Source organism: Aegilops tauschii, chromosome 5 (genome assembly GCF_002575655.3).
Source record: "Aegilops tauschii subsp. strangulata cultivar AL8/78 chromosome 5, Aet v6.0, whole genome shotgun sequence".
Classification (NCBI taxonomy): Eukaryota; Viridiplantae; Streptophyta; class Magnoliopsida; order Poales; family Poaceae; genus Aegilops; species Aegilops tauschii.
Window position 1 is genome coordinate 150,319,172 of NC_053039.3, and position 25,066 is coordinate 150,344,237.

The window sequence follows — 25,066 nt, forward strand, 5'->3', positions numbered from 1 at the left end:
ATATGTTCATCACCAGAAGCCCGGAGCCAAGCTTGAAGATGATGGGCCAGAGATGGGCTTAAGACCTGGATATGGCTTAAAGCCCGTAGTACAATCATTATTATGGTAGAACTTGTAGTGTAAGGCAAGAATAGTTGAGAGTCCTAGCCGGACACTCTTATGAGCCGGCCGGGACTCTGAGAGCTGTTGGGCGTCAGCCTCCCTATATAAAGGGACGACCCGGCAGCGGTTTAGGGACAAGAACAATCTCATCGAGAGCCGGGCATAGCAGTTTAGCTCCCTGGTGATCGTAACCCTAATCAATACCACCTCAAACTGGACGTAGGCTTTTACCTTCACCGTAAGGGGCCAAACCAGTATAAACCCTCGTATTCCTTGTCCCGCTTAACCCCTTTAAGCTTCCTAGTTGCGATGGCTCCACGACTAAGTCCTAGCTCGAGGACATCTGCCGTGACAATTCCACGACAAGGGTGGATAGGAATCCTCGAGGAACTATGTGAAGGTTGAGCTTACGAAATTCCTCGTGGAGAAGTGGTTGACTTTGTTGTAACATCAAGTTGTTACAATAAGATTTACGACTTAGCGCATCAGCCATGACGTTGGCTTTGCCCGGGGTGTAAGTTATTCCTAAGTTGTAATCTGTGATCAACTCGACCCAACGTCTTTGCCTAAGATTCAAATCTGGTTGGGTGAAGATGTATTTCAGACTTTGGTGATCGGTGTAAATCTCGCAACGATTACCGAGAAGGTAATGTCACCAAGTTTTGAGTGCATGGACTACAGCTGCAAGCTCTAGATCATGTGGGGGATAGCTATCCTCATGTGGACGCAACTATCGAGAAGCGTAGGCAATCACATGACGATCTTGCATGAGTATGCAACCTAGTCCTTGTCGCGAGGCATTGCAATAGATAACAAAGTCCTTAGAAAAATCTTGTTGTACGAGTACGGGAGCAGATGTCAGGCGTCTTTTCAGTTCCTGAAAACTGAATTCGCACTGTGGGGTCCACTCGAACTTTTTATCTTTCTTGAGGAGTTCAGTTAGAGGTTTAGCAACCTTGGAGAAATTCTCGATGAAGCGGCGAAAGTAGCTCTCTAAGCCAAGGAAACTCCGAACTTGCTTGACCGTTTCAGGTGGAGTCCAATCAAGGACGGCTTGAACTCGCTCGGGATTGACAGCAATACCCTTACCAGAGATTACATGGCCTAGATAGGTCACTTCTGGCAACTAAAATTCACACTTGGAGAACTTGGCATAAAGGCGATGCTCTCGAAGTTTCATCAATACTAGACTTAGATGCTCGTCATGTTCTTCCTCATTCTTGGAGTAGATGAGTATATCACGACAAATTTATCCAAATACTCCATGAAGATCAAGTTCATTAACCAAGAGAAGGTGGCTGGGGCATTGGTTAAACCGAAGGACATGACGGTGTACTCGTATTAGCCATAACGAGTAACAAAGGCCGTTTTAGGAATGTCCCCGTTCTTGATTTTGATTTGATGGTAGCCCAACCTCAAATCCATTTTGGAAAAGACTGAGGATCCAGTGAGCTGATCATACAGATCGTTGATCCTGGGGAGCGGATACTTGTTCTTGATAGTGACCAAGTTGACAGGTCGGTAATCTACAACCATCCGATCCGTTCCATCCTTCTTCTTGACAAAGAGGACGGGGCAAGCCCAGGGAGAAGAACTAGGACGGATGAAACCCTTTTTCAAGGACTCATCGAGTTGTTTCTTAAGCTCGGCTAGTTCTAGGGGTGCCATCTTATAGGGTCTTCTAGAGATTGGGACGGTTCCTGGAACAAGGTCTATCACGAACTCGACATCCCTGTCAGGTGGAACACCTGGCAGTTCTTCTGGAAAGACATCCGGAAAGTCACGGACTACCGAAATATCTTCAAGGTCTAGAAGAGGGTTGGCATTTAGGGAGTAGATCTAACGCTTAGACACTCGGGGTCAAAACATTGACTGTCTTGCCCGATGGATGGGTGAGTTGAACAGTTCTACTAGAGCAATCAATCTTAGCATAATGGGCTGATATCCAGTCCATACCCAAGATGATGTTTATGTCCGAGGACTTGAGAGCTATTAGTGATGCAAGGAAGACCAATCTGTCGACAAGAATTTCATTTCCATGGCTTATCCTAGAGGTTTGCTACTTAGAACCAGGGGTTTGAATTACCATGGAGGTGGGCATGTCACAAAATGTGGTGTTGTGCAATCGAGCATAGCTCTCAGAAATAAATGAATGAGATGCTCCAGTATCGAAAAGAACAGTTCCGGATGGCAATTAACAAGGAGCGTACCAAGGACGATGTTGGGATCATCATGAGTCTCCTCAGCTGAGACATAGTTGACATGGCCACGTGCAGTGGTGGCCGGCTTGGCATAGTAAGTCTTTCCCGCTGGCTTACCATGGCCAATGGACTTTCCAGGCTGATTGGGGTTGTTCTGGGGGCACTCGCGCAGATAGTGACCCGTCTCTCCACACTTGAAGCATGTCACAACATTGGGGCGTCGAGCAGCATTAGCAGCAGGGCCACCATAGGCCTTGGGCGATGCATACTGCTGGTTGGGGCGAGGCGCCTCAAAGGATGGCCTCGGAGTGAACCTGGGTGGCAGAGCTGTGTTTGGAATCCAGACTCGGCGCTTCTGAGATCCAGAGCCGGATGAAGAACCAAAGTCACGGGAGTGCTTGCGTGAAGCGTCATAGTCAGTCTGACCTGGCTCAGCGCTGATGGCCTTATTGACCAGCTTTTGGAAGGAGGTGCACTCGTGCAGACGAAGATCACGGCGAAGCTCGGGGTAAGTCCCTTGCGGAACCCTGCCTGCTTCTTGGCATCGGTGGATACCTCTTCAGGAGCATAACATGCCAGGTTCCCAAACTCACGGCTGTATGCATCCTCGGTCAGTCTGCCTTGGGTGAAATTGCAGAATTCTTCCCGCTTACGATCCATGAGACCCTCCGGAATGTGATGCTCACGGAAAGCCTCGCTGAATTCAGCCCAAGTAGTGATTTGGCCGGCTGGGCGCATAGCCTCAAAGTTTTCCCACCAAAGGCTAGCAGGGCCTTCGAGGTGATTGTCGGGTGGTTGGTGCGACATATGCCAACGGGTGGCTTATCATTGTGGGAGCCAGTAAAACGTCGCCGGTGCCTGGAAATGGGATGAGGCGAAGACATGCACGCCGGCGGATCTTACCCAGGTTCGGGGCTCTCCGTGGAGATAACACCCCTAGTCCTGCTCTGCGGGGTCTCCGCATGATCACTAGATCAATACAAGTAACTACAAGCGCTCCTTGAGCTGTTTGGCTAGAGGAAGAGGAAGGACAAGGCTAGCTCTCCTTTTCTCTCTAGGTGGTGTGAGGAATTCTATGAGATCAACCCTTTGCATGGGTGTCCCGGGGGGTTTATATAGGCCTACCCCCCCAGGGGTACAATGGTAATCTGGCTGGGCGCGGGTCCCAGCCGTTAGTGTCTATGCTCACCGGCTTCTCCGCCGGTCATGGGGGCCCGCCGACTGCTGGGTCCCGCCGGCTGCCGGCCTCTTGGCCGGCAGGCCGGCGCCACCGCTCGGGGGCTTTGTCGGCGGCTGGTTACTGTTGCCTCGCCTCTGATGACAAGGGCTTTGTCGAGGTAAGCGTGGCTACAGTGTCGCCGCCTGGCAACCTCTCATTGTAGCCTTACCTCGTCTTGTCTCCTTAATGAGGCACATGCTTCGAAGGAGGGAGGCAGCCGGCTATTGGGAGCCGACCACACCCCTGGCCGACTAGAGGAGGCCAGGCCGCCTTCGGGTGTCTCTCTGGCAAAGGGGCCCGCCGCCGATGGGCCGTACTGGCGCCTGTCGTGGGTGACATCGAGGCCAACATGGCTACAGTGCCGCGCCGGATGGGGGATGGCTGGCCCGTACGGCGCCCTGTGGCCATGCCTGTTCCGGGATTCGCGGGTAGTGGGTTGTACTGCGGCCACACCCCATCCTATCGCCGCTATGTGGGTACAGTCTTGGTGGGTGTAGTCTTGGCCGGCTTCTGGGAGCCGGCTTTCTTCGTGGCCGGCTTTTGGGAGTCGGCTTTCTTCATGGCCGGCTTCTGGGAGTCGCTCCTCTTGGGGCCGGCTCCCTGGAGTCGGCTATCTCGTATCTTTCCTGGAGGAGGTTTCTGAGGCTGGGTCGCCTCCTGGGAGTCGGCCCTCGGCCGGGGGAAGGCGATCCTATGCTTTGTATGCTTGAAGGCTTGAATGGCCTGGTAATTTTTCAAAGAGCCAGGGGGAGTCGGCTAGGCTACCCGTGGCCATTTACTCCGACAGTAGTCCTCGAAGCTGGTTGGGCTTCGAGGCTGAGAGGAGGTTGAGAAGCTCGGTCAGCTTCTTATCTTGACGAGCCAGCAGCTGGGAGCCGGCTTCGGTTGGGCGCGCCGTCTTGGTGAAATTTTTAAAGTCGGAAGGCGGGAGTCTGTTGGCGCGCGCGCCGGGCTGTGGGCCGGCTGCTCGCCGCCTACGAACCACGTGGCGTCCTTTGGCTGAAAAGAGCCTGTCAACCCACGCGCGCGACAAGACGTCGCTGCAGGCCGAGGGCCCACCACTCCTACGCCTAGGCCCAGGCGCGGATTCTTTACGGCCCAGGACTGTCCGCACGTCTTCCGGCGGCGGTTTCCACACGCCGTTAGGGCGTAATAATCGCGGGACGTGGGGGAGTGGGTGCAGTTAATCCCACGTTCCTCCCCACGCCTCGCCTCCTCGGCTTCGCCGCACGAGGGTATAAGTAGGGGGTGGAGGGGAAGCGGTAGACGCTCGCACGCTGCTCTCCTTTCCGGCATCTTCTTCCTCCTGCTTTCCCTCGCAGCAGAGACTCGCCGCCGTGCCGTCCCACTAATCTTCGCTCCGCCCCGCAGCTTTGCCACCGCAAGGCCGTGCTTTCTCCGCCGCCGCACTCTTTCTTGTCAGCCTCTCACCACCATGCAGTACGGCGGGGACTGGGACGGCTCCATCGTCCATATGGACCACATCGAGTTCCTCCGCAAGACGCGGCGGTTGCCCGGCGCGGACCAGGTGCGGGTCCGTCTCGCGCCTGCGAAGGAGATCACGCCGGAGCCGGAGGAAGGCGAGCGGGTAGTCTTCCGCTCGCATTTCCTGCGCGGCATCGGCTTGCCGGTGAGCGCTTTCTTCCGCTCCTTCCTCGACTTCTATCAACTCCAGCCGCACCACCTCACTCCGAACATGGTGGTGCTGCTGTCCGCCTTCGTCACCTTGTGCGAAGGCTTTCTCGGCATTCTCCCCACCCTCGAGCTCTGGGGGGAGTTCTTCCAATCTAAGCTGGGCACCCACATGCAGGGCATGCCGGCCCAGAGCGGCGCCTTCATCGCGATGCGGAGGCCGGCGGCCGACAACCCCTTCCCCGTCATCACGTTAATCCAGTCGGTGAAGCGCTGGCAGAAGTCATATTTCTACGTGAAGAACGTCGCCCCACAAGGCGACTACGTCAACATGCCAGCTTACGTAGCCGGCCCGCCGGCTGGGAGGCGGCCCCAGTGGTCCTATCGGGCCGTGACGCTGACGCCGGCTGGAGCCGCGGCCGTCGCCCGACTGCGGTTGATGATCCAGTCGAAGGGCCTGACTGGGTCCGACTTGCTTGCCGCCTTCGTCGCGCACCGGGTGCTTCCGCTTCAGAGCCGCCCTCACCTGATCTGTCAGATGAGCGACCAGCTCGATCCGAGTCGGATGTGCACCAAGGACATGCCGCACGACGAGGTGGCCCATATGGTGAATTACCTTGCGAACTGCAAGCTCTCCGCAGAGTGGCGGTTTGGCAAGGAGCCATATTCCTGTGCACATCCTCCGCCCACGGTATGTTCTCTTTTTCCCTTTCTTCTCTTAGTTTTGTCGCCGAGTTCCTTCTGGCCGTCTCTGACCAGTCGGCACGCCTTGGCAGAGCCCTCTCCTTCGACCTGCAGCCGGGTCGGAGGCGGAGCGCCGATTCCTCCCCGACCGGGCGAAGCATGACCTGGAGGACCACGATTTGGGGACGGCCGCCATGGATGACAACACCGAGGCGGGTGGCGGCGAAGCCGGTGGTGAAGCAGGCGGCTCCGGGCTTGGAGCCAGCTTCGACGACTGGTCGGACGACGACGAGGTGGAAATCGTCCCACGCCGTCAGCCGGCGTCCGGCCACGGCCTGGGTTCCTCTGCCGCGCCGCCTGCTTGGGGCGGCGGGCAGAAGCGCCGTGCCGCGTCGGGCTTGTTCGGCAGCCGGCCGAAGAAACCCAAGGGCGGGGCGGCGGCGACCAGGCGGGATGAGGCGGCCGCGAAGGCGACCCGCTTCCGCAAGGTGGTGAAGCAGCCGCAGATGGTGTCGGCGTAAGTGTATATTCCTTTGTACATTCTTTCTTCTTTTCTTGGTGATTTCTGAATCCTTGCCCTTTCTCAAAAAATCAGGGCTCCGCTTTCGCTCGAGCGGGTTGTTGCTGCCTCCGTCGTTGGATCACCGGGAGGATCCGGGAGCACCCACCGCGTGGACCCCCGCGCCGAGCTTCAGGCGGCGACGGAGCGAAATGCGCAGGAGGCGCGGGAGGAGCGGGAGGCGGAGGAGTTGAGGGCGGCTGCCGCCAAGGCGGCACAGGAGGAGGAGGCGACGAAGGCGCGCGCCGATGCAGCGGCCAAGCCCCAAGCGAAGGCTGCGGCCGCGGCAACAGCGGAGGGGGCCTTGCTCGTCACCCCTCTGCGTGTCGCGGCGCCCGAGGTCCCAGAGCCCCCGCCAGAGGAAGCCGGCGGCGACCAGCCGGGATTGGAGAGGGAGGACGACGTCGTCGTCCCGGAGAGGGAGGCGGCACCGGCCCCGCCGACTGGGGCGGCTCAAGGCGGCCGGCCTAACGTGCCGCCTACGCAATTGGTCGGGGGCGAGCCAGCCGCGAGGACGGACCTGGTGGTCCAGACGCCATCGCGCCAGCCCACGGGGAAGGCCGCATCGGACCCACAGAAGGCCGCGGGCTCCGGCTCGCCGGCCCAGGACGTGGAGGCGGCCAGCGCCAGCTCGGGGTGGACGCCGGGTGGAGGGACGGCTGTGGTGAACGTGGCAGCGCATGACGTCCGGACCGGCTTCAGTCCCAGGCTGCGGCGCTGAGGAAATACAATGACGAGTTCCTTGCGACGCGAGCAGCCATTCGGGTTACTCTTCCTATTTTTGCTTTTTTGATCTTGGTTTCTTCCGTGGGGGCGCGTCAGCGCACCCACTGGGTGTAGTCCCCGAGTTTCGAGTCGGCTGCTGAGCAGGCGGCTTGAAACTTCTTAGTGGGCTTTGTTTTGCTATCTTGTTCTCATTCGCTCCTCTGCCTGACTTGCAGGACTACCACAACCTCCGCGCGGCTGCCTTCAGCTCCCAGGCTCGGGAGCTGACCCAGAAGAATGCTGACCTATCTGAGAGCCGGGGTAAGTGCTTCATCTTTTATCTCACGTGGGGGCGCGTCAGCGCACCCACTGGGTGTAGTCCCTGAGATTCGGGCCGACTGCTGAGCAGTCGGGTCGGATCTTCCTTGACGACTTCTTCCTTATTGCTTCTTTCTTTTCTGCCATCCCTGCAGCGGCCAACGCTGGTCTGAGGGAGCAGCTGGGCGGGGCTCAGGCCGCCCTCCGTGCTAAGGAGGCCGAGTTTGACGCCTTGGCACAGGAGCGTGACCGCCTGGCCAAGAGGTTGGCCGATCAGGAGAAGAGCCACAAGGCGGCCCTGAAGGCGGTGCAGGACAGCGAGGCCGCCCTCCAAGCCGAATATGAGACAGAGGCGGCCAGCTGGGCCAAAGCGAGGCAGTCGCTGATTAACGGCTATGGCCAGATCGAAGACTTGGTTGACGGTAGGCCGCCTTCTTCTTCGTCCTTGCTTGCCGCTTGCCGTTTGGCTCATTTTCTGACTTGGTGTTTTTCTCTTCTTTCTCTTTCTTTCTTGCGCAGAGTACTTCCCTGGCTACTCTACTGCCGCCAACCAAGTCGTCAAGGCCCACCGCGAGGCACGAAGGCAGGCTGGCGTCGAGATCGCGCCGAACGCTCGCCGATCGCTGGAGGAGCAGCTCTTGGCGATTCAGGCCCGCCTCCAGCCGGCTCACCGCATGCTCCGCCGGCTTCAGCGTGTTGGGGCACAGGTGTTGGCCGCTCTCTAGCCTGGTGAGGTGATTCCCCGCACCCCCAGTCGGACTGCCGACTGGCTGGAGGTGGCGGTTGGCCGCTTCGAGGCCTCGAAGGCTTCTGCGGCTCGGTCCGGTGCCAGGCGGGCGCTGGAGTTCGCCAAGGCCTGGTATCCCGAGCTGAGTCTGGACCAGCTGGCCACCTGGCGGTAGGAGGCCGACACGGGCTGGAGCCGGCGCGGCCGGCTATCATCCAGCGGGCTTTGGTGATTGCCGACTACACCGACACCAGCGCCTTCGCTCCTGAGGTGGACGACAACGGCGTTGCCCGGCCGGAGGAGTGGTTCGGGCTGAACCCGGCAGATGGCGAGGACTCAGCGGAGGAGATCGACTCCAGCGACGAGGGCGAGGAGGAGGAGGAGAAGGGTGAAGACGCCGGGCCAGATGGTGGAGCGGCCGGTCAGCCTCAGCTTGACCGTGCCTCCAGCAACAAGGCACGCGCGGGTGCACCGCCTGCAGCCGGCGATGATCAAGCCGAGACCCGCCAGCCGGCCACTCCTCCAGCCGGCGGCGCCGTCTCCACCGACCAACCTGGCTCCCCTGCTGCGCCCTTAGTCTAGTCTGCTGCCTCTATTTTCCTGTTTTACCACTCTTGGAACAGTATTTTGTTAAGTTTGCACAATTCCACCCACTGGGGGTGTATTCGAACTATATTGACTGCCGGCTTGTTGGGGGCCTTATGTGTAAATATAATTATGCATGCATTTGGCTTTCCCTTATTCTTTGCTTTTCATCCTTCGGCTGTTTCCTTTGCCGCCCTCCCTTGGTTGCCGCCTTCCCAGCCGGACAGCTGCTCTGCAATCTATGGCTGGAGAAGTGCTTGGCCAGTTGGGAGGGCAAGTACTCTAGGTTTGTTGGATTATAGCGAAGTGACTGGGAGGCCGGCCAGCCGGCTGTTTTGACAGCCGGTAGGCATGGTTGGAGGCCGTCTTTGCGTTATATAAGTTCGTTAGTCCTTAGCTGTTTTTCGTGTGGGCATCCTTTCTGCCTTTGGCTCTTGCCAGTCGGACAGTCGGTTCTTCGAGCTGGGACTTTCAACAAGAGAGGGCTCGGGTGCCGGCACACTATTTGTCTGACTTTAGGTAGAACCTTTAATATAACTTAAGGCGGCCAGTCCCCGGGCCGACTAGTCGAACCCGGTGCCAGACAAAAAATCAAATGTAATAATACATTCATGAGTATGACACTCGTCATTCATAGATAAAGGAGGGCAGTCCCCGAGTGCGCCTCGGGGGGCCCGTTTGTCTTATATTTAATAAAAACGGTAGCATGATACATACTGCTTTCAACTGTAAAATCTTCTCAGGAGGTTTGCGTTCCATGGTCGCTCCGACTCCTTGCCGGAATCATCCCTCTTGCGTGCTCTTGGTTTTTGTGCGTCGATCAGGTAGTAGGAGTCGTTGCCTAGTGCCTTGCTGATGACGAAAGGGCCTTCCCAAGGGGCCGAGAGCTTGTGCTGGCCGGCTGTTCGCTGGATCAGGCGAAGCACAAGGTCGCCCTCTTGGAAGGATCTTGGCTTGACCTTCCGGTTGTAGTAACGGTGCAAACCCTGCTGGTAGATGGCGGACCGGCTGAGTGCTAACAGCCGGCCTTCTTCCAGCAGGTCGACACCGTCTTCTCGCGCTTCCTTGGCCTCCGCCTCCATGTACATGGTGACCCGAGGCGAGTCGAACTCGATGTCAGTCGGGATGACAGCCTCGGCACCATATACAAGGAAGAACGGAGTGAAGCCGGTTGACTTGTTTGGGGTAGTACGCAGACTCTAAAGGACAGCCGGCAGCTCGTCGAGCCAGCAGCCGGTCGAGCGCTCAAGTGGTACGACCAGGCGGGGCTTGATGCCGGAGAGGATGAGGCCGTTTGCTCGCTCGACCTGGCCGTTTGACTGCGGGTGGGCAATGGACGCTAAGTCCAGTCGGATGCCTTGCGTCGCGCAGAAACGTGCCAGTGCTCCTTTGGCAAAGTTTGTGCCATTGTTGGTGATGATGCTGTGCGGCACGCCATACCGAGTAGTGATGTCGGCAATGAACGTCACGGCAGTCGGCCCGTTCAGCTTCTTGATCGGCTTCGCTTCGATCCACTTGGTAAATTTGTCCACGGCGACAAGCAGATGTGTCAAGCCGCCGCGGGCTGTCTTGAATGGGCCCACCATGTCTAGCCCCCAGACGACAAAGGGCCAGGTGAGGGGGATGGTCTTGAGTGCGGAAGCCGGCAGGTGTTGCTTGGAACTGAAGACTTGGCATCCTTTGCAGCATTTGACTATCTCTTTGGCATCTTCCAAAGCAGTCGGCCAGAAGAAACCATGGCGGAAGGCTTTGGCCACAAGTGATCTTGAGGCTGCGTGGTGGCCGCATTCGCCTTGGTGGATATCCTTGAGGATTGCTACACCCTTTTTTGGCTCGACGCAGCGCTGGAAGACCCCAGTGACGCTGCGCTTGACAAGTTCTCTGTTTATTATTGCATATGCTCCGGCTCGGCGTTGCACTAGTCTTGCCGAGATCTCATCAGTCGGAAGCGCTCTGTTGACTAGGAAGTTGAGGATGGGCTGGGCCCATGATGGAGCTGTGACTTCTTCTACTGTTAGTACGGCCACTGTGACTCGGGTGGGTGGGTTGGGTGGTGGAGAGTTGGAGTCGACCACCGCTTCTTGTGCCGCTGCAGTCCCCGGGCCGGGTTCTAAAGTCCCTGAGCCGGGTGCGACTACGGCAGTCCCCGGGTCGCTTGTCGAAGTCCCCGAGCCGCCTGCTGGGTTCCTCCGGTCGGATCCGGCTGCATCGGGGGCGGGCGGTATGAAGATAGAGTCTGATTCTGGAGACGGCTTGATAGATGGTTTGAGGAGGCGCTGGAGAGAGACACCGGTTGGTATAGCCTGTCGGGTGGAGCCGATCCGTGCCAGGGCATCTGCTTGGTCGTTGTCGGCCCGTGGCACGTGAAGGAACTCGCACCCTTCGAAGACCCACTGATCTGCTGGACGAGGAATCGATAGCTCGCCATATTTGCATCCTTGGCGTCCCAGTCGCCAGATGACTGCTGGACCACCAAGTCTGAGTCGCCATAACACAGGATCCAGCGTATGCCGAGCTCTTTGGCTAGCCGGAGCCCGTGTATGAGCGCCTCGTATTCAGCCACGTTGTTGGAGGCGGCAAAGTGGATTTGCAGCGTGTATCTGAGCTTGTCGCCTTTGGGAGAGGTGAGGACGATGCCGGCTCCCAAGCCGGTGCGCATCTTGGACCCATCGAAGTGCATCCGCCAATGAGTAGAGTCGGGAGCCGGCGGTAGGTACTGGGTCTCGGCCCAGTCGACGAGGAAGTCAGCCAATGCTTGGGACTTGATGGCGGTGCGGGGCTGGTAGAAGATTGCGTAAGGCGCCAGCGCAATGGCCCATTTAGCCACCCGGCCAGATGCGTCCCGGCTGCCTATGATCTCGGCAAGCGGGGTTGTGCATACGACCGGGATGGGATGCTCTTGAAAGTAGGGCTTCAGTTTTTTGGCGGCGAAGTTCACTCCGTAGCACATCTTCTGGTAGTGTGGGTAGTTTTGCTTTGAGTTGGACAGTACTTCGCTTAGATAATATACCGGCCTCTGGACTAGCTGGGCTCGGCCTTCTTCTGGGCGCTGGACCACGATGACTATACTGACCACTCGGCTAGTTGCGGCAATGTAGAGGAGCATGGGCTCCTTCTCAGTCGGCGCCGCCAGGACAGGTGGAGTGGCCAGCATCTTTTTTAACTCATGGAAGGCTTGGTCTGCTTGGTCATTCCACTCGAAATGAGTGGATTTCTTCATGAGTTGGTACAGGGGGAGAGCCTTCTCTCCTAGCCGGCTGATAAAGCGGTTTAGGGAGGCCAGGCACCCAGTGAACTTCTGTACGTCTCACAACTTGGTGGGAATCTCCATTCTCTCAATGGCCTTGATCTTCTCAGGGTTGCACTCAATGCCACGTTCGGAGACCAGAAAGCCTAGAAGCTGGTCGGCTGGTACTCCGAACACGCATTTCTCGGGGTTGAGCTTGATCTAGAATCGGTGCAAGTTGGCAAATGTTTCTTTGAGGTCTTCCAGCAGGGTGCCACGCTTTTCTGTCTTCACCACAATATCGTCTACGTAGACGTGGGCATTTCTGCCGAGTTGCTTGAGGAGGCATTTCTGCATGCAACGCTGAAAAGTGGCACCAGCATTCCTCAAGCCGAATGTCATAGTCAGGTAACAGAAAGCTCCGAATGGTGTGATGAAGGCGGTCTTCACGCAGTCTGCTGGGTCCAACTTAATCTGGTGGTATCCTGAGTAGGCATCCAAGAAACTCAACAGCTCGCATCCGGCTGTGGAGTCTATTACTTGATCAATCCGTGGCAGAGCAAACGGATCTTCGGGGCAGGCCTTGTTGAGGCTAGTGTAGTCTATACACATACGCCATTTGTTGTTCTTCTTCAACACCAAGACTGGGTTGGCAAGCCACTCAGGGAAAAACACTTCCATAATAAAGCCGGCGGCAAGGAGCCGGGCTATCTCTTCTCCTACGATTCTTCTCTTCTCTTTTGACAGTCGGCGGAGGGGCTGCTTGACTGGCTTCACGTCCGCTCGGCCGTGTAACTTGTGCTCGGCGAAATCCTTCGGAACACCCGGCATGTCCTTTGGGGACCATGCAAAGATGTCTCGATTCTCACGGAGGAAGTCGACGAGCTCGCCTTCCTATTTACTGTCCAGGTTTGCACCAATGACTACAAACCTCTCCGGGTTCTCCGGGTCCAGAGGTATCTTCTTCGTCTCCTTGGCCGGCTGGAAGGAGCCCTGCGCATCATATTCCTTGGGGTTGGGGGACAAGGCCGGCTGCTTGCCGGCCATGGCCACAACTCGCTCCAGCAGCTTCTTCTCTTCTGCCACTATGAGGGACTCGGCCAGCCGGCTGCTGGCTGCAGCGCACTCGATGGACTTCTTGTAGTTGCCGGCTACAGTGATGATCCCCTTCGAGCTCGGCATCTTCATCTTCAGGTAGGCGTAGTGGGGCACAACCATGAACTTGGCCAGAGCAGGTTGGCCGAGCAAAGCGTGGTAAGGGCTTTCCAGATCCACTACCTCGAACCAGATTGCTTCTCGGCGAAAGTGATCCTTGTCTCAGAAGAGAACATCCATCTTGATCTTGCCGATCGGGGAACAGGACAGGCCGGGTACGATGCCATGGAACACGGTCTGGCTTGGCATGAGCTGCTTCGCCTTGAGGTTCAACTTCTCCATGGTGTCGCGGTACAGTATGTCGATACTGCTTCCGCCATCAATCAGAACGCGGGAGAATCGGGCAGCCCGCCTCTCTGTTGCGAGGGTGACATCCAACACCAATGCGTAGGAGCCAGGGGACGGCATCACCTCTGGGTGATCGGCCTGGCTCCAGTTGATAGGCCTTTCGGACTAATGCATGAACTCGGGGTTGCTGGAGGCGACTGCGTTGACCTCTTGGTGCTGTCGGCGCCGGCTGCGCTTGTCTTCAACCTGGCTTGTGAAGACGACGTAGGCGGCGTGCTCATCAGGGAACTCATCTTGAATGGCTCCAACTGCTGGTCGAGCAGCCGACTGCTGGGGGGCTGGAGGCGGCAGGCCGAGAGGCGGAGGCGGCACCAGCCCCTCGCCCTTGGAGATCCGGGTGAGCCAGTGGCACTTTCGGGTCGCGTGGTTGGACGGCTTCGCGCCGCTGTGGAACTTGCAGGGGGCATCGAGAGTCTGCTCGTAGGAGAAGGCCGGCTGCCAAGCCGGCCTGCTGCACTTCTTCTTGGGAGCGGGCCGTTCTTCGGGCTGCTCGTCTTCGGGCTGCACTTCTTCTTGGTGGAAGGCGGCATAGGGGCCTTGCGCTTGTGGTCGTTCTGGTAGGGGCGCCGATTGGAGTCGCCAGCCGGTGTCTTACGAGCCGGAGCGAGCACCTTCCCAGAGGCGTCCACTCGGAGCTCGGTCTTCATCGAGGAGTCAGCTGATGCGTACTTGTCTGCAATGACCAGCAGCTCGTCGAGGGTAGCCGGCTCATCGCAGAGGAGTCGGTGCATGAGGAGGGTGCCCTCTCGGCACCCGGCGGTGAAGTACTCGATAGCTTGAACCTCGTGCACCCCCTCGCGGGAGTTGTGGAGCTTGGCCCACCGCGTGAGGTAGTCGCGAGTCGACTCGCTAGGCCCTTGGACGCATAAGGAGAGCTGGCGGGGCTTGGGAGGTCGCTTATACGTGCTGGTGAAGTTGCGGACGAAGACTTCCGTGAAGTGCAGCCAGCTGTTGACGCTGTAGGGCTTGAGGATGTTGAGCCAGGTGCGCGCCACGCTTCACGGCTACGCGCCTGTTGCCGTTTGCTATGCTGACGGCAGTAGAGTAGTCGATGAGCCAATCTTCCGGCTTCATAGAGCCGTTGTACTTGGGCGTGTCTCTGGGGAGCGAGAACCCTTTGGGGAAGGGCTTGTCGCGGATGCGGGGGCCAAAGCACGGCGGGCCGACATCGTCTTCTTCTTCTAGCGCCAGGGATCGAGCTAGGCGGTCGATCCGGTGCCGGGCGTCGTTCTCGCCGACTCCCTCGCGGCGGCCTAGTCGGCCACCGAGAGTCGGATGCGTGACAGTCGGCGGGGTGAGACATCTCTCCCCATGAGGCGGGGGAGGAGGCGGATCGCCTTGGCGCTCCACTGCTCGAGGGCGTCCTTCCGCGTCGCGCTCGATGGTGATTCGAGTCCGGCTGCAGCTAGCAGCCGGCTCCTTGTCCTTCCTTGCGCGGGCGCCACTCGCAGTCGGCGACCGGGATGTCGCGGCGTGCTCTCGGCGTGGGGGAGGACTCTCAGCGCGGGCGCCGGCTTCATGCCGTTCTGCGGCCGCATCGATCAGCTGCTGGATACGCCTTGTCATGTAGGGGAGCTCATCAGCCCCCAGCCCATTCAGCTCTTCTGCGGCCGCCTGAGCGGCTTGCAGATTCTCGAGCGGTGTGGCGTAGACGGGGCGGTCTGCCCCCAGCATGCTGGCGATGGCCGCGCCGCGCTTCTTGACGAGGCTAGCTCGGCTCGGCCCGCCGTGAGGCGGCGTACCAAAAGCGGCGCGGTCGACTTCGCACTGGTGGGCCTCGGTGAGGCGTCTCATGGAGGTTATCTTCTGGCCCTCCGCGATGAGGGCGAGGCAGCGTGCCTCCAGGGTCTCGGCGTCGGCATCAGCCGGGATGGGGACGGACAAGTCATGCATCACCGCTTGTAGGGCGTCGTCGGCGTTCTCGCCCGAGTCGGCGACGTGGCTGATGACCAGCACCTCAGTGACAGCGCTGCTGCCGCTGTGAGCTCGAGGGAGAGGGTCGTCGAAGACTACTACGTCGGAGGGGTAGGCGTCGTACGATGCCGTGTCGGAGTCGACAAGCATCGGGTCGGTGGAGCCGACCGACTCCAAGTGTACAGCAAGTTCGCTGGAGACGTGAAGCTGGTCGAGTAGGCTGACGAGGCGGCTCTCAGGGTAGTCCGTGCCCGCGTCGGATGCAGGCTCGTCGGAGATGCGAGTCTCGCCAAGAAGATCGGCGAGGCAGCTTGCTGCGCAGGCGTCGTCGACGCCTTGCAGCGCGTCGGGGCAAGCGTCGTCGGGCGTAGCAGGCTGGCTGCGCTCGCGGGGGAGAAAAAGGTTTCCCGTCCAGAACAGGTCTCCGGACGACGGTGCACCTGGCCCCATGGTGGGCGCCAAATGTCGGGTGGTAGGTGCGACATATGCCAACGGGTGGCTTATCATTGTGGGAGCCAGTAAAACATCGCCGGTGCCTGGAAACGGGATGAGGCGAAGACATGCACGCCGGCGGATCTTACCCAGGTTCAGGGCTCTCCGTGGAGATAACACCCCTAGTACTGCTCTGCGGGGTCTCCGCATGATCACTAGATCAATACAAGTAACTACAAGCGCTCCTTGAGCTGTTTGGCTAGAGGAAGAGGAAGGACAAGGCTAGCTCTCCTTTTCTCTCTAGGTGGTGTGAGGAATTCTATGAGATCAACCCTTTGCATGGGTGTCCCGGGGGGTTTATATAGGCCTACCCCCCAGGGGTACAATGGTAATCTGGCTAGGCACGGGTCCCAGCCGTCAATGTCTATGCTCGCCGGCTTATCCGCCGGTCATGGGGGCCCGCCGACTGGTGGGTCCCGCCGGCTGCCGGCCTCTTGGCCGGCAAGCCGGCCCCACCGCTCAGGTGCTTTGTCGGCGGCTGGTTACTGTTGCCTTGCCTCTGATGACGAGGGCTTTGTCGAGGTAAGCGTGGCTACAGTGTCGCCGCCTGGCAAGCTCTCACTGTAGCCTTACCTCGTCTTGTCTCCTTAATGAGGCACATGCTTCGAAGGAGGGAGGCAGCCGGCTATTGGGAGCCGGCCACACCCCTGGCCGACTAGAGGAGGCCAGCACGCCTTCGGGTGTCTCTCTGGCAAAGATGCCGGCTGCCGACGGGCCATACTGGCGCCTGTCGTGGGTGACATCGAGGCCAACATGGCTACAGTGCCGCGCCGGACGGGGGATGGCTGGCCCGTACGGCGCCCTGTGGCCATGCCTGTTCCGGGATTCGGGGGTAGTGGGTTGTACTGCGGCCACACCCCATCCTATCGCCGCTATGTGGGTACAGTCTTGGTGGGTGCAGTCTTGGCCGGCTTCTGGGAGCCGGCTTTCTTTATGGCCGGCTTTTGGGAGTCGGCTTTCTTCATGGCCGGCTTCTGGGAGCCGGTCCTCTTGGGGCCGGCTCCCTGGAGTCGTCTATCTCGTATCTTTCCTGGAGGAGGTTTCTGACGCTGGGTCACCTCCTGGGAGTCGGCCCTCGGCCGGGGGAAGGCGATCCTATGCTTTGTATGCTTGAAGGCTTGAATGGCCAGGTAATTTTTCAAAGAGCCAGGGGGAGTCGGCTAGGCTACCTGTGGCCATTTACTCCGACAGTGATAGGCAGCGTAGGTAACCTTATCAGCTTCGGCTACGTTGGCAGAACGTAGCTTATGGGTGATGCTGCGAAGCCAATCATCCGCATCGAGGGGCTCGACGAAATGATTAAACTTCGGTGGGTACAAATTTGACAAAGTCATTGATTGACACCAAGTCGTTCCTCTGATGACGTGCAGTATTCTGCTCAATCCGCTCCAGCAAGCGGTTAGTCTCACGCTTATTTCTTTCCGCCTCCAGCATAACTTCGGCCAGAGAAGGCGGTTGAGGCAGATTCTCATCCCTAGCTGCACTGTCTTCTCCCTGCGCCTGGACAGCAGGGTTGTTGCGGGTGCTGACCATCCTAGGAAAACAAGACAACGGTTTAGACAAGGATGGCAAAATCTTGGCAAGGAAGTGCGGAATGTAATGGATAACACGGAATGCAGAGATGTTCATCCGTATGACATGGTAATATAGAAACCGCCATATATATATACCAATGTTCATACACACCATACATAGTTTAGTACAAGCCCAGGCTAGAGTACAACTACGGTGAAAGACGATACATCTCATCGGAGGCATTCCAAGCTCCTATACATTATTTTTATACACCTCCGGAATGTGATACACACCAGGTCGTATCCCACGAGTCACGCAGGACTGTGGAGAATACAACTGTTAGAATACTTAGTGAAGCTACTACCAACTCAGACGTCTCCATAGTAATCTTCATAGAGATTACCACCATGTCCTGGGAGCTGAACATGATCATCTGGAAACAGTCGGTCCTGTGGAGCTTGCGGTCCATAAGGACTCGGATATGGCCTTGGTCCAACAAACGGTGGCAGATGGGGTCCACGAGGAGGGGTGATGCCTCCTACATCACGCCAGTCCATACAATATGGCAGACCAGACCGCACGGGGTACAAGTCCCTCATGTCCATATACCCAGCCTGCACGGCAGGTGCAAACCGTGTCAGAGTGGCACAGTGATCAGAACGAGCGTTGAAGAGCTCCATTCGCAAGGCACGATTCTCACGGTCCTTGTCCTCAAGCATCTCGGTGGTGGTGCGGAGTAGTGAATCCTCATGGGTAGAGTCACAGTAAATAGCCTGATAGTACCCTTGAGCCCTAGGGAGTGATGCTGGCATATAGCGGAAATCAATGTTCCGAAGCAAGGCAGTTCTGGCTCGTATGATAGTCATGATCGACTAAGTTGCGTCCTGCACGGACATCTCGATGGTAACCCCAAGTCCATAAGAGCAATGGAGGGGTTCAGTAGCAACATGATAGGAAGGGTATATCCTGACCGTACAAAGGTATTGACTTCGATTAAAGTCTCGAAACTGCTCCTCGACGGTATACTAAGGATACCATCGATAGCCTGTCTCGGTCATCACTCGGACCAGCATGGCCGTGTGACCAAGTACATCGAGGCACCGAGTCAGACGAACCACTTGATTCCGGGAACGGGTGGCCATCTGAAAGCACGAAATAATGCAAAGGCATTAGAATTTTCTAGGAGAAATCGGACAGCATAACGGCTGTAAATGCTTAGAAAAATATTTGAGACATTCACAACAGTTTGCATAGACACTCAACAACATCATATCAAGGTTCTGGTTCAACTGGTAACATACTAAAAGTAGCAGAAACTGAACTGGGTTTGTAACCAACAATCCTATAAGTTACTACGGATTAGCAACACGTGAACCCACGTAGAATGAGAAGAGAATGACTCGGATCAGATGGCATAAGGTAAAGGAGTAAAAAGAGCCTTACGTTCCCTCCCACAATCAATTCCCCTACATATAACTAAAGCATTTCTAGACTCGACATCGACCAGTTTGGCTCAATGAACCTACAGGCAGTCCGGTTCTGATGCCAACACTGTCAGGACCCCGATTCTAAGTCACACCGATCTAGCCTGTAACACCCCATATCACTTTGCGGCCTCACGCATGGTATTCCCACGGGTGTCGCCCTACCATGGCCCGGGACCGTTTGCGCCTTTTGGCTCACGTATATGATAGTGTCGCTAGCATCCATATGACAGAGAACCCGGGCCGACATGGCTAGTCATGAACCCAAAGCGGCACTAACTTACGGGGACAGGCATACATGAATCAACATCGAGCATGTCAGTCAGCAGCGTGTGAATCCGGGCTATAGCACTGGGCTAACAGGACTCCGAGAACCCGGGCTGTAGCAGGCTAGGCAGGACTCCAGATGTCACCGCGTGACATTTCCCCGAAGGGACAGACATAGGAACGAAGTGAATCACATGCCGGCCAGTCAAGTGTTCCGGAGCAGTAGTGTTGGGCTAGCAGGGCTCTGGTGAATCGGGCTGTAGCGGACTACTATGGCTCATGGAAGCACTAGACTACATTTCCCCATAATAGAGGCTGCCAAGGATAAACAACTAGATTGTCGGATCCCACACATACCAAGCATTTCAATCATACACACAATATGCTCGATATGCGTAAATACAACATGGCATCACAACAAAACTCTACAACTCAAAGTACTCTATTTAAAGGCTCCGGAGAGCCATACATAACATGTTCATACAGATAGGGGTCACATGACCCGACATTCAAGTCATACAAACATACAAGCACATGCGGAAGCAAACTTGTCTGATTACAGACAACTAGAAAGAAAGATGGCTTGACGAAGCCTGTCTATCTACATAGGCCCTTCACAAGCTCAGATCACCACCTGGGTGGCAAGTCAGTCGTCAACGTCGAGATCTACATAGAACCCATCGAAGGGGGCGGTGTTGTTGTCTGAAAACAGTAATTAAAGCAACATGAGTACAAAGGTACTCAGCAAGTCTTACAATAGATCCTACTATGCATGCACATTCTCAAGAAGGTAGTGGAGTTATTGCAGCAAGCCAGCTTTAACTCTTGGCTAAGCTATCCTACGAGACACCACTTGTAAATAGTTTTCGCACACGAGTCCACTAATCACCATCACAATACTCCATCGTGGATCCTCCCTCGTCATCCTATGAGAGGGCCATCCGCGGTACTCACACTTATCTGGAGTCTTTTAGTAGTAACCATTAACTTGTCTATGAACTGCATAAGCGACCAAGTAGTCCTTTACCGCGGACGCGGCTATTCAAATAGTTTTATACCCTGCAGGGGTGTACTTCGTCACACATGTTTCCACCTCTTAGCGTCTGCACATGACATGTGCTCGGCAGACTTCAAGCGAAAGCCGACGTGGGTGTAGACCACAACCTGACTAACCACACAAGTCTCTAGTCCAGGTTTATCGCCTATTCGAGTTCCATCCGGAAGGAAATCCGGCCAGGGTGTCCTCAACGGCCCCAAATGATGTGTGCAGGGTTCCCGAAACACCAAACGGGCGACTCGGTACACCGTGCCACGAGCCTACCGCATCACAGCCCACCCCTAAGGGCAGTGCTGCGCACGGCCTCTAGCAACTACAAACACCAGAAACTACTTGCAACTCCTGGACAGAGGCGAGAGGGGTCAGTAAGTCGAGCGGGGTCATATTTCAGGGCCCAATGTGTGGTAGTAGCTGAATCTTAAATCACGCATACAGATCTCAGTTCTTAAGGACGGCCTCAATGAAACAACCCACCATGTACTCCTACATGGCCTCTCATTGATATCTTTACCAAATCATGTTCAACACTTCACTCTCATTATCGACACAACCATTCACTCTAGATCATCACCCCGATGAGCCAGACCTGACACGACTCTAAGCATAGCAAGGATAGCATGGTAGGAAACACAGACATGGCTCAATCAACTCCTACACATGCTAGTGGGTTTCATCTAGTTACTCCGGCAATGACAGGTCATGCAGAGGAAGTGGGTTCAACTTCCGCCACACACAGCAGTTTGAAACGCGTTGTCTTAATGCAGTAAACGAGAGCAGAAGCGAGAAGTTGGGTTTGTATCGAAATGATCAATGGGTTGTTTGCCTGACAGAGTGGTAGTGGGATATTGCCCTTCAGTTGGATACTCGTGAATATCCTCGGAGGCAGAACCTACCACGAAGAACACATCGAAACACAATCATCACATGGCAATATGCAACATTATGATGCATGTAATGACATGGCAAAATGAGTGTGTTTTGGCTAATGCAACTTAGAACAGATTGGTTTGAGTTCATTTGAATCAAGGATTCAAATGCTAACCCAAAGTAAGAGGTCACATTAGTGCATTTACTTGTTTCACCTAAACAGCAAGGTTAAAGTGTTCTGACATGCATGAAACCAGTACAGATGGAAAGATTGGATTTTTCTGATCAAATTTCATATATAAATCTTTGCATTTGGAGTTACAGATTAATTTCTATGAATTTTTGAAGTTTGTAGTATGTTCTGGAATTTCCTGTATAAGAACAATTCCAGTAAATGATTTACTACGTCAGCATTGCGTCAGGGTGACGTCATTAGTCAACAGAGACGGCCCAGGTCAACCTTGACCTGTGGGTCCCGTCTGTCAATGTCAATTAACTAACTAAGTTTAGTTAGCGTTAAACTAATACTAACTTAGTTTAGTTTGTGGCCTAGGGCCCACACGTCAGTGACCCAGGGGGTCAAACTGGGCCCACCCAGTCAACGGTCAGCGGGTCAACTCGCCGGCGTTTAGCCGCCGGCGAGGCCAGACGCGGCGGTGGGGTGCGGGTTTCGTGCTCCAGCGACCAAATGGGCAGCGGAGACCATCTACGAGTAGCTAGGAGCGAGCAGCGTCGAGTGGTGGTGGTGGTTGGGCTCGGGGTCACCGGAAACGACGCCGGCGACGAGCTGTGCGGCTGCCGAGGTTCGGGTGAGCGCGGGCTCGTCGCTAGGGGGCACGGCGAGGCGCGTGGAGTAGTGCTACGGGCTCCTGGGGATGCGGTGAGTGTGTTGGACAAGGTGGCTTGGCCGTTGGGTGGCCGGAGTCACGTCGGTGACGAGCTCGGCGGCGGCGCGTGCGGTGATGCTTCGTGCAGTCGCTACGGTGCTTGAGAGAGAGAACGGAGAGGATGGGGAGGTGGCTAAGCTCACGGCGATCACGTTGGAGCAGTCGGCGAGGTCGGGGACGAGCTGGTGCGGCGGTGACGGCGAAGGGGATCTCCGGCGGTGGCGGAGTCGGGCGAGGTCGTTGCAGAGGCTTCTGGGCAAGCGAGCGCTCGGGGCTCAGCTTGCTCGACGGAGAGGAGGGCGGCGGAGCTTCTGGACACAGTGGTGCGGCGCGGGGACGACAGTGGATGCGTCTACGTTGGCAGTGCAGCTGCGGCGGCGGCGGCCATGGTGGGAGAGGGCGAGAGAGAGAGGCAGGGGGAATGGATGTGTCCAGGGGGTCGGGGCGGCGACGTGGGACTCGCCCAGGTGTCCAGGGGCGTGCGCGGCAAGCAGGTGGTGTCGTGGCGAGCTCGCGCACGCCGGCGTCACCTCCCTGCCTGCCTGGCAGGGAAGAAGCAGCTGGCTGGCACGAGCCAGCACAGCGCTGGGCCGCCAGGTGGGCCAGCTGGTGGGTTGCGGCCAGGTAAGTTGTTTCCTTTTTATTTTCTGTTTTCTTTTATTTCTGCAAGTTTGTGGCATTTCCAAAAATACCTAGGCATTTCCAAAAATCACCAAACTGCACATGCTCACTGTATGGAACATATCCAACATGGAACATTTCAGTTTGGGATTGTTTGGGCATTTAAAATATTTACTAGCATTTAAATGCCCAAATGCAAGTTACATATGATTTAATTCAATGATCTTTGTGATGACCTAGAAAATTGTGAACCCATTTTCTCAGAGGTTCTAACCCAAGACAAAAAGGGTGGACTTTTTAGAAGGGCATTTCAGGTTCACTGAAAATGATTTTAGTAAACCCTAGTTGTTTTCAGGGGGGTGCTGGGGGTTCTGTCATCCCCATTTCAAGTTTCTGGAAAAATAAACATGATGCAACACTCTAATGCATGAACTAGCTAGGATGTGACATGAAGAAACTAATCTTGTCTTGAATTGGGAGAAGTGCCACTTTATGGTGAATGAAGGTATTGTCTTGGGGCATAAAATTTCTGAAAGAGGCATTGAAGTTGATAAAGCTAAAGTTGATGCTATTGAAAAGATGTCGTGTCCTAAGGACATTAAAGGTATAAGAAGTTTCCTTGGTCATGCCGGTTTTTATAGGAGGTCATTAAGGACTTCTCTAAAATCTCCAGGCCTCTGACTAATCTCTTACAAAAAGATATCCCTTTTACCTTTGATGATTATTGTGTAGAAGCATTTGACATACTTAAGAAAGCATTGATTTCTGCACCCATTGTTCAGCCACCTGATTGGAATTTACCCTTTGAAATTATGTGTGTAACGCCCCGAGACCGACGCTCCAAATGCCTTCCATGTTTCTCGTTATCGTCATGTGTTTTTATTTGTTTGTTGAATTCATTATCGCATCATCCGCATTGCATCGGCACTTTGTTGCCGTCATTTTTTTCAAAACTTGCATCTGCTCGTAGTTGCTGCTTCTTTCTTGTCTATGTTGACCTGTCATATCAACCGGACCGCTCTCTTCTCTCTGTTCTCTTAGCCCGTCAAAACCCCCTTGTCTCCATGGCCTTTCGTCAAACCCCTCGCGCGCGTCCGAAAGCTGTCCCAAACCCGACCCGGGTTGTCGTTACCGGTGGGTCCAGATCATCCCCAAACATCTATAAAACATCTCCATTTTCTTATTTAGACTTCCTAACCTATTAATTCTCGACCGCCCGATTACGATCGGACGGACCGGATTAACCCTACCCTATAATCGACCAACCAGAGCCAGCGCCCGATCCAGATCCTCTCTCGCCCTCCGACCACCTCCCTTGTTCTCCGCGCCGCTCCATTCCTAGCCTCCCACGCGCAGCCGCATGCCCGACCTCGAGCTCTCCCGCAGCCAGCCGACGCTTGATCCAGGTTGGATCGAGGCCACGGCCTTGCTCCCTTTGTCTCCTCCGCCCAAGCCACTGCACGAGAGATGCCCAAGCGCTCCTCCTCCTCGCGACCCGCCGCCCCGGCGAACCACACCGCCGGCGACCACCTCTAGCAGGACCGTGCCCTTCCTCTCCATCCTCCCCTCTGCTTTCTTCTTGCTCGCCGGTAACTCTCTCTCAGAATCTCTCATCTCTCTCGCTTCTCTTCATAGGAAACAAACCATGGCCACCTGTCCATGGAGATGGATCCGCGCCGCCCTGGTCACCTGCCACCTCGGGTCGCCTCTGCTTCGTCCTCGCCACCCGCTCGTGCTCCGGTGAGCCCTACCGCTGCTCTCCTTCCCTTGTGTTCTCTCTTTCCTGCTGCATTCCCTCTAAATTATTCCCGTTCCATGGCCTTGCAGCTCCTGCCTCCGCCCTGCTCCGTTCGTCGCCATCTCCGCTAGATCCGGCGAGGCCTTGCATCCCCACCTTCAGATCGCCGCGCCGCCCCACCGAAGACCGCCAGCACAATCGCCGCCCTGCTTCCCCTGCTTCCTCTGCTTCGAGGACGAGACCAGCGCCAAGAACCGCTCGTCCTAGAGCGTTGACAGCGCCCCCTCCACCTCCTCATTCGATCCCGCCAGCGTGGACGAGCGCCAGGGCCCAGCGGCGCCTTGCCCTGCCGCGTGGGCCACAACATCCCCAGCTGGGCTTGGCCCATGTGTGAGCTGCCTCCCAGCGCCCCTCTTGTTTTTTTCTCCTGTTGGGCCAGCCTGCAGTTTCGGCCCGATAGCATTTTTTCCCTGTCTGCGAATTTGCCTAATTATCCAGAGAGTGCAGTTTTACAGAAAAACCCCTAGTGTTCATGCATCTAATAACTAATTAATCATGCATCATATGTAAATAATTTATATATGGAAAGTGCTCAGAATTTCATATAGTTTCATAATATCCAACTCTCATCCATGTTTAAAATGTTTAAACTTGCTGTTTGTTTAATTTTGCATAAATGCCATGCTAAAATGATTTATTTCATAACTAAATAACCGTAGCTCCATTTTAAATAAACTTGATATGTAAATGGGGTAGAAAAATT